The sequence below is a fragment of the Mustela lutreola genome, chromosome 1, assembly GCF_030435805.1.
Source record: "Mustela lutreola isolate mMusLut2 chromosome 1, mMusLut2.pri, whole genome shotgun sequence".
Taxonomy (NCBI): Eukaryota; Metazoa; Chordata; class Mammalia; order Carnivora; family Mustelidae; genus Mustela; species Mustela lutreola.
Window position 1 is genome coordinate 218,666,394 of NC_081290.1, and position 7,147 is coordinate 218,673,540.

Here is a 7,147-nt window from a genome sequence, read left to right on the forward strand (position 1 = left end):
AGAATCAATTAATAAAGTTTGTGGAGGTGCTTTGTAACCTCATGTCAAACAATACCTTACCACATTATTATCTCACAGGAAAGTAAAGTTCATTCTTTATAAGGAAAACAGAAAATAAGCTCCATTATGATGGGCTCTCCATGGGACCAGCAGTCTGGTGTTCAAACATCTATGGGTGACCCACCACCAACTCCCTGCTATTGTGAGGTTCGCAAGCCACACCCCATTCAAGTTATACAGTAGAAAAAAATTGTACTTGCATGAAAAACTGTGTATTGTCTAGAAAACACCACTCCAGATTATCTCATTCTATTCTTTCCTGTCGTTAGGCTATTTTGCAACTGTATAAATTGTAACTGATAGCAATGCAAGATTGTTCTTACTTACAAACATGCAAGTTCGGTCTTGCCCTGTAGAGATTCATTTGTCTTACCACCCACTCTAGTGAAAAATTAGTTTTGCCACCGTTTACATATTTCAATATTCCTGATCTCTAAATATGCCCCCTTTTTTTGCATTTTCTTTTGAATCACATTTGCTTGTCCATCACATTTACCTGATTCCCTCACAAGTTAAAAATCATTAGCAAGACAGGAAACAACATGTGTTGGAGGGGATGTGGAGAAAGGGGAACCCTCTTACACTGTTAGTGGGAATGCAAGTTGGTACAGCCTCTTTGGAAAACAGTGTGGAGATTCCTCAAGAAATTAAAAATAGAAATTCCCAATGACCCTGCCATTGCACTCCTGGGTATTTACCCCAAAGATACAGATGTAGTGAAAAGAAGGGCCATCTGTACCCCCAATGTTTATAGCAGCAATGGCCACGGTCACCAAACTGTGGCAAGAACCAAGATGCCCTTCAACAGATGAATGGATAAGGAAGATGTGGTCCATATACACTATCGAGTATTATGCCTCCATCAGAAAGGACGAATACCCAACTTTTGTAGCAACATGGACGGGACTGGAAGAGATTATGCTGAGTGAAATAAATCAAGCAGAAAGAGTCAATTATCATACGGTTTCACTTATTTGTGGAGCATAAGAAAAAGCATGGAGGACATGGGGAGTTAGAGAGAAGGGGGTTGGGGTAAATTGGAAGGGGAGGTGAATCATGAGAGACTATGGACTCTGAAAAACAATCTGACGGGTTTGAAGTGGCAGAGGGGTGGGAGGTTGGGGTACCAGGTGGTGGGTATTAGAGAGGGCACGGATTGCATGGAGCACTGGGTGTGGTGAAAAAATAATGATAGTTATGCTGAAAATAAATAAATGAAAAAAATCATTAGCACATGTTCATTTTTGTATCTGTAGGAGAATAATGAATTTAGTCTTTTTTGGAAATCATCTTAGAACTGTTTGTTCATCCATCATTTATCCTGCAAACATTTGCCGAGTGATTACTCTGTGGCCAGCTCTGGTTAAAGTAGTCATCAAAGCCCTCAGCACCCTGTAGCACTACTGTGAATCCAGTTTCCTGCCCCACCCCAGCTTCACCCGGCACAAAACAAATACTCAATAAACAGGTATTGAATTAACTTTAAAATGTCTTTCCCTAAAGGTGCTAATTTGTAGTCTAGTATTTTCTGGTTTTACAAAGGCTTTCCAACTAGAGCCTAGAGAGTGCTGAGGATTCTAAAGACATTTGATACATGTTTGATGAACAAATGAACTTACAGTCTGCTTTTGAGGGACTCACAGTCTACTGATTTTGCTGCTCAGATGAACCTCGTGCATCCAGGCTTGCATAGTTCCCCACACTCAGGAGACACGCAATCAATATCTACTGACTGACTTCCAAGACATGGCAGATGGAAAAAACCAATATAAATATTACATTCTTCTCAATGCAATCACCTCACTGGATTAGCAAACCTGGTTGGAACAGTGAATCTTTAGTAGCTTTTCTTGAATGGTTAGATTCCCAAAGCAAAAAAAGTTGTTCTAGTTAGCTTTTTCCTTAGTCTAGGAAGTTAAATTTTTATCTTTATTTTTCAGGAGTTGATGTCATCCCTGTTCCACTGTTAATATTTCTGTTCAATTACCATCAACCACAAACCTTGGGTTCATTTTTATCAACAAGATTTTAACATAATCTCTGTCTCACAGATACTGACAAGAACACCAACATGATCATTGGGTTTCTTTCATAAAATGGAAAAGAATAGTTATTTTATAAACTTTCTAAACCCTGCACACTGTGAGAAAAATCTACGCCTAGCAAAGATAATTTAGTATATAGAATTAGATATAAATCTTACCAAAAAAATTAGAAGAAACTACATGCTTAGAATGAAGTGCAAATCATTTTCTCCAAAGGGGAGCTGGCATAAACCTTGAAGAGATTTATTAATAATGCCCACATCTGCCCTGAAACTTTCTCAACACCAGTGGGAAAGAATGTTCCTCACTGCCCATGCTATAAATACAGCTGGCAGGAGAGGGAGTTTTACAGCTTCAGAATGACCGTGTGGATTACTGCTAAAGGTTGTTCCCAACACCAGAGGGAATTAAATTAGCTGCTCTGAGAGTCTCAGAAGGTTGAAATGTGCTATTGTGCTGATATTATGTGTCACAATTGATATAGTCAGTATAGCGTTTTCAGCTATAATAAGTGAAAAAAATGGCCAAATTGGCTATCTTAATTAGGCAATCTGAAGATGGCCATGACAACTGGCAAGGGACATACAAATGCAAATCAAATCATGCCTTTCAGAGGTCACAGTATTGTGGGAGGAATGAGCCTTGAACATAAACAACTGGGTAAGAAACCCCATGTGGGAAATGCTCGGTAAAATAACAGAAGGAGAAATTTAAAAAAAAAAATGGCAAGAGGGAGAGAGATTCAGCCACATTCAGCTGTGTCTGTAGAAGGCTCTCTGTGGGAGCGGAATTGGAGCTGGGCCATGAAGGATGAGTATAGCAGTGTTGTGTGGAGATAGAAGACTGGGCATGCCGTGAGTAAGTCACAGCACTGGTGCACACCTGGAAGAGAGATGAAAGGACAAGGAGGTGGAAGAGAAATAAGCTCCTTTTGTGAATGTCCTCCATGCATACACCTACCTTGCTTTGATGGCTTTCTCGTTGGTAAAACTATTTTTTTGGTGATAATCACCATAAAACTGCCATATGTGGAGACTACCGGGAACATGAACACAAGAACTCAGACATGGGCAGGCTTGGACCATGGACTGAAAACAGCAGGGTCTCAGTTTTCTGTAAGAGCAATGGTTTTCAAGATTTATAAATCCATAGAAACTCTACATTAAACACAATATTACCTGAAATCACAATAAGCAAAACAGAATTGCTATTTTCGAGCAGCAATGGGGGTCCAGAGGCTCATGTATTCAGCTTCTTCTCCCTAAATAGGAGGCCAGGGAGGAATTATCTTATTGTTCTCTGGAATAGAGTTTAGAGAAAGCACTACTTTCAAGCAAGAAATATAAATAAAATTTCAAGAAATCAGAGCTTTGGTTCTGATGGAGAAGGGACTGGAATTTCAGGTTACACGTTTGGTTTTTAGTCATTGAGAGTTCTTTGGGTAAGGGCAATGTAATCTGAGAGAGAGAAGACACAACAGGAATGTAATGATGGAAAGAATACATCACTGAGAAAAAACTCAGCAGGACTTATCAAGTGATTGATGTGAAGGGCAAGGAAAAGGGAGAAGTCCACAAAATAAGGCAGGACTTCAAGCTTGGTAACTGAAGTCATCAAAGAAAGACTGTGACTACATTCCTTTTCTCATTTATTAATTACCATTTGGGCTTGTGGCATAGTGACAGATCCTGTATATAATTTTTAAAAATGTACTAGTGGACCCTGGAGGCAGCTTGGAACAATTAAAAAAAAAATTTTTTTTTTTTTTTTTTTTAAAAAGCACAGATTTGGATGTCTGATAAGTCTGGACTTGAATTCTGGCCAAGTTACTAACCTTCCCCTAAAAGGGGATTTGAATCTCAGAAAGAAAACACACTGAACAGTCAACAAGACACTGGCAGGATTCCCTGAAAGGATCCTAATTCCTCTGCCCCAAGTGGAAGGCTTACCACTGTGGCTCTGGCTTGCATGCTCTGGGAGGAAACAGCACAACTGGTAGTTGCCCTATTTTCTCCAGCCCCTCCCTCTGGCATCTCTGCCATTCATAAAGAAAGTTCTTTATTTTCTTGCTCAGGGTGGAGAACAGCTCATCAATCTTCCGCTTTTTTATAGATCTTTAGTTTTTAAAAAAATCAATCTGTTATATGATGCCTATCCTTACAATTACTAAGAAAAAAAAAATGGTGGACATTTCTACTTCATAGAGTTCCAAGCAGCACTTTTTTTTTTTTCCCCCTGGAATCTGCCTCACACAGGTTTGGTACCTGGGTGGTCACACCTGTATTATTTGATTAGAAAGCCAAAGAGATAAAGTCCAAACTTCCAAATCCTTAATTATCTTGACCTGACCTACCAGAATAGTGAAAAGAAAATCTGTTCTCTAATAATACAGATAAACTGGTCCTTCCTAAGTCAGTGATTACAGCCTAACAGAACCCAAGAATCTAAGGAAGATTTTGTCCAGATACCTAACTTCAAAAATCGAGATGTGACCTAAAAACAAAGACAGAAAAAAGTGAAAACATAAGAAAATAAAAATAATTGGAACTCTATCAAACCAAAAACCTTCTGCACAGCAAAGGAAACCATCAACAAAATGAAAAGACAACCTATTACGCTGGGAGAAAATTTTGCAAATCATATATCTGACAAGGGATTGATATCCAAAATACATAAAGAATGCCTACACTCTGGAAAAAAAAAAAAGCAAAAAACAAACGCTGATTAAAAAATAGGTAGATGACCTGAGTAGATATTTTCCCAAAGACATATAGATGGCAAATAGGCTCATTAAAAGATGCCCAATGTCACTCATCATCAGGGAAATGCAAATCAAAACCACAGTGAGGTGTCACCTCATACCTGTTAGAATGGCTATTATCAAAAAGTCAAGAAATAAGTGCTGGCGGGGATGCAGAGAAAAGGGAACATTCATGCACTGTTAATAGGAATGTTAACTGGTACAACCAAATGGAGTTTTCCTCAAAAAATTAGAACTAGAACTACCACATGATCCAGCAATTAAACTACTGGGCATTTATCCAAAGAAAACAAAAACAATAATTTAGAGGTACCTGGGGGGCTCAGTGGGTTAAGCCTTTGCCTTCAACTCAGGTCATGATCTCAGGGTCCTGGGATGGAGCCCTGCATGGGCTCTCTGCTCAGTAGGGAGCCAGCTTCCCCCTCTCTCTCTGCCTGCCTCTCTGCCTACTTGTGATCAATCTCTGTCAAATAAATAAATAAAATCTTTTAAAAAACAATAATAACTTAAGAAGATATTTGCACCCCCATGTTCACTGCAGCATTTTTTTAATAACAGCCAAGATATGGAAACAAACTAGGTGTCCATCAAAGGATGGAAGACTAAAGATGATGGTGTGTGTGGGTGGTGGAATATTACTTGGCCTTAAAAATGAATGAAATCTTGCCATTTACAACAACATGAATGGGTCTTGAAGGCATTATGCCAAGTGAAATTAGTCAAAGTCAGAGGAAGACAAATTCTATATGACCTTACTTACACAAAGAACCTAAAAAAAAAAAAAACTCATGGATTCAGAGAAGGGATTGGTGGTTGTCACAGGTGAGTGTTGGGAGGTCGACAAAATGATGAAAGGGGTCAAATGGTACAAACTTCCAATTATAACATAAATATGTCATTGGGATGTCATGTATAGAATAGCAACTACAGTTAATATTGTATTGCATATTATGAAGTGAAGGGTCATTTGGGGGAAGCCACTTTTAAAGTACTGAGTCTACCTGCACCATTCCGTCCCCTGTGATTGAATTACTGCCTCCATCTCCAGTCCTGATATTTAATTTCGTTCTGAAAACACACAACGGTTGCAGCAGCTCCAACTTCCTACGTGACTCTACCACATTAACCATGAACATGCAGACACCTTCCCCATGGTAGGCAAAGCTAAAACCAAGAAGTTTTACTAAAAACTACATGGGTTAGTTATCTGATCCAGGAACCAGGGTTTTCAAACTGCCCTCCATTGCAAATTTGTCCCCTCAGCTTTGTCATCTTTTCCCTTGTTTTCTGTTAAATTATTTTCTCTGTTTACTTTCTCATCTCTCCAGGTTTGGAAATGAAACAATCTATGTCCCTTCTCTCTAGTGGTTGCCTTAACAGAGTTGGAAGTTGATCAGTAGTCTCTCACTCATGGGCCTTATGTGGGAACACTGGTGAGAAAAATATTCAGAAGAATAAAGAGTTTTCACCAGCCAGTAAGTGAGTACTTTACCCTGATATGATGATAAAAGCAAAATATTTTCCAAACTATATAGATTCAAGGCATTATGAAGACACACAGATTTTGCCTTATCACTACCCCCTTACTTCTGCCTTTTTAATAATAAATCACCATTTATTGGTTTCTCATTTCTGCTTTGTGGGGTTGGCTTTGCTTTCCAGGCAACAACTATTTAGTGAAGATTAAAGACAAAGGAAAAAAGAAAAAATCAAGAAGCTTCATGCATTCCTTGGTAACTCTTCAGAAGAGATGTGAAACAACTCCTTTAACTCGACTCTGAAAATATTCATTATCCACCATCTATGTATGCTAGTGGGCTCAGCAAATCCTGTAAACTTTGGGGGTTTGCCAGACTAAATTCTGGAAAGATAACACAATAGAAGATGAAAGTGAATATTGCCTTATTCCACTCACATAAAGAAATATTTCTCCTTTTTTTAAACCACAGGAACTTGGGAAACTTAAAAAGGTTAAGAAAAGAGAACTACAAACCCAGTTTGGGTAGTAGCAGGAAGACAGAAGGCAAAAACTATGGGGTTCAGAATCCTTACCCAGATATGTGAGCTCTTTTATTGTGACTGTGACTTTGACCATGACACTGAAAGGAAGAAAACTTATTTGGGTAGTTAGCATGCAATTGCAAGCCCTATTGTCAGTTACTGTGTGTAGACCATTAGCAGACAAGTCAAAACGAGAAATCATTCCCAACCTGGTATGAAGTGATTCCAAACTCGCTAGGTCAGAATAACTGGACCCTCCAGGTTCATCTCCAGGTTAAAT